The 2,748-nt window shown below is 46.9% G+C and overlaps 1 non-coding gene across 1 annotated transcript; it reads left to right on the forward strand.

Annotated features, from left to right (window-relative positions):
- The first annotated feature begins 1,274 nt into the window (after nt 1-1,274).
- Nucleotides 1,275-1,347, forward strand: TRNAT-AGU (transfer RNA threonine (anticodon AGU)). The gene has a single exon. It is a non-coding gene; the product is annotated as a tRNA-Thr (tRNA).
- The last annotated feature ends 1,401 nt before the right edge of the window (nt 1,348-2,748 follow it).

The raw sequence follows: 2,748 nt of genomic DNA on the forward strand, positions 1-2,748 counted from the left end.
GGGAAGCCACGCTCCAAGCACATGTTCCTGCATGGGATGTTCATTATTATTTTCAGCTTTATTTTATTGGTGCACGTCCTCCCTGTGTGCCCCCAAAGGGCTGCTTTCAGCAGGGTTTGTATAAAGTTGTTTGATTGGCTTCGAGCTTCTTTGTGAGTTTATCCAATGCCAAGCTCAGGTACTGAACCCATGCCAGGTAATTCATCATTTCTTCTTAAAAGCTACAGACAGAATCCTGCTCTTAGCTTGTCAGATAAAGGCCTGAGAATTGCCTTTCAGCCCACCTAATGAGGGTTTGTGTTTTTCTACGCTTGGGAGGATGGATGGTCTTAATTTCTGGTTTCTTTCAAAGAGAGCAATTTTCTTCCACAAAAAAGACCAGGAATAATAGACACAATGTGGCTTATTCTGAGTCACCCTTTAACCATTTGTACTTATATTTTCTCTTTGTGCATCTACCCTGAAACTCAGAGTCCTCTTCAGCTGCTGCTGTACATTTTCCCTTGCCATGAGACATTTCTGTGCCTGAGGGTTTAATGCACACCCAGCATCCTCTCCTGGACTTGCTGACAGTCTCCACAAATACTTCCCTCAAATTTGAGGTGTTCCAGATGGAGCTTTTCTATTCCAGCTCTGCAGGAGTTGCGTGTTGGATGTGAGGAAGCTGAGACTCGCTGCACAAGGGGCTGTGCAGGGCCAGAGCTGTGCAGAAATCCCCCAAGGGCCAGCCCAGGGCACCACGGTGGGAGATCTTCAGGAGGAGTCTCCAAAACACTCTGGCACTGCCCAAACTGAACAATTCTACACAAATATTCCTGGACATCACGGGGGTTCTCAGTGGCCAAATGCTAAATCCAAAGCTCTGTTCTCTGTCATTCTTGCTTCCTCCACATCCACCCCACTCTTGTGACAGTTTCACCCCAGCTGGAAGCTCAGCCTGGGGAGTGCTCAGTCCTGCAGTCCATCAGATTCAGCCTTGAGGTGGCATCCAAAGGGCTCCCCAGGGGAGGATGAAGCAGCAGCTTGGGCTGGGGAAGAGGGAATAATCCATCTTGATGTCCTGACAGGAATGAGCTGAAGGAGGGTAAATTCCAGCTTTGGGTTCACCTTGTGGTGGTGGTTCTGTGTCTCTGATGAGTTTTGGTGCATTTGGAAAGAGAATTGAAAATCCTTGGAGCAGCACGTTCCAGCACTGTCGGTGCCGTTTCACAGCAGAATTATGAGAGAATTATGATCTGAAATGTCTGCAGAGGCAAAAGAAGCCAAATTTCAGAGGCTCCATAGCTCAGGGGTTAGAGCACTGGTCTAGTAAACCAGGGGTCGTGAGTTCAAATCTCACTGGAGCCTGGGGAGGGTCTGCCCCTCCTGCAAAGACCTCGCTGCTTTATCTTCCTGTTTATTCCCAAAGTGTTCCTCATGTTGCTTTTTGGAGCATCCAACCTAAGTGAAATTCAGCCATCCCCCAGCACCTGCACCAAACAACAGGAGATGGGAAGCAGAGAAACCAGCAGTGGTCAGAGTTGTACCCTTGAAATATTTTTAATGTACAGAATCGGAGAAGGGGAACAGCCAGTAATGGGACTTGGAGCCTTCTGGACCCTGCAGACTCCATGAGGGTCATTGATGGACAAAGCTGGAATGGCTGCCAGGTATTTACAGCCAGAGCTGCTTCATCTCTTCAGACATCAGCAGGACGATCAAATTATGGCTCCAGAGCTCAGTAATTGCAGAGCTGGCTGAAAACATTATAAATATGGTTTGTGGGGGAGCAGTAACATCAGTCATCTACAGAACCCTGCTGGGGGGACTGGAAAGTGATAATTTCTACGAATAAAGTAATGGGTAGGAATTAACCTATTTTGCATCTTGAATTCCATGAATTGCTGTCCAGATTTATGAGACTTCCTCCTGTGCCTTTTCACATCTCTTTCCCCTGTTCGTTTCCAAGTAGACTCCATATACTGAGTCCAAATGAGCCAGACCAGTGATGGAAAAGGCAATTTCTGAATTTCAAAAGGGCCTTTTCCATCTGAGGGAAGGAAGGCTCAAAAGCCTGAAAGATTTTTGTCTTGTGGAGAGGGACACAGGGTGGCATGAGGGACATGGGGCTTTGTTTGCCTCTCCCCAGGCTGGTTCTTCCCAGCTCTGTTGTCCCAGAAAAGTGAGCTTTGGAGGATTCATGTATTTCCTTCCCATGGGAAGTGACCTGCAGGAATTTCCCTGCTTTCCTCTGCATATATCCCAATAAGGACAAAGAAACAGAAGGCAGCAGGGTTCCCATTAATCTGCAATTAATAAACAAGCACAAGTTCCTGTTATTTTAACTCCAGGTCCTGGAAAATGGGCAGATGGGCTTTACTAAAAGGGAATTTATCTGCAGGCTGTTGTGGCTCTACCTGGCTTCCCCCTGTCCCTCATTCCAGCTTTATCTTTTTATTTGGCTTTCAGAGGAGACCACAGAGCAAGACCCAAAAAGATCTTTGTGGTTCAAGTTCACTTTTGCAATCAGGCTGTGGGTTCAGCTTAGCTGAGCCTGGTGGGGATGGAAATGATCCTCTGAAAAATTAATGTCTTTCCTTTCTGTGCAAAGAGGACAAATGTTCAGGATGTGTTTTACTGAATTCTTAATCTCTGCAGTAGCTGATATTAATGCCAGAGCTTCTCTCCCAGTGACCCTGCTGCAATGCAGAGCCCAAACTCTCTGATGCTGCTTGTTGAACACCGGCCTGGGGCAGATATGGCTTTTAC

The sequence above is a fragment of the Cyanistes caeruleus genome, chromosome 20, assembly GCF_971803275.1.
Source record: "Cyanistes caeruleus chromosome 20, bCyaCae1.hap1.1, whole genome shotgun sequence".
NCBI classification, from domain to species: domain Eukaryota; kingdom Metazoa; phylum Chordata; class Aves; order Passeriformes; family Paridae; genus Cyanistes; species Cyanistes caeruleus.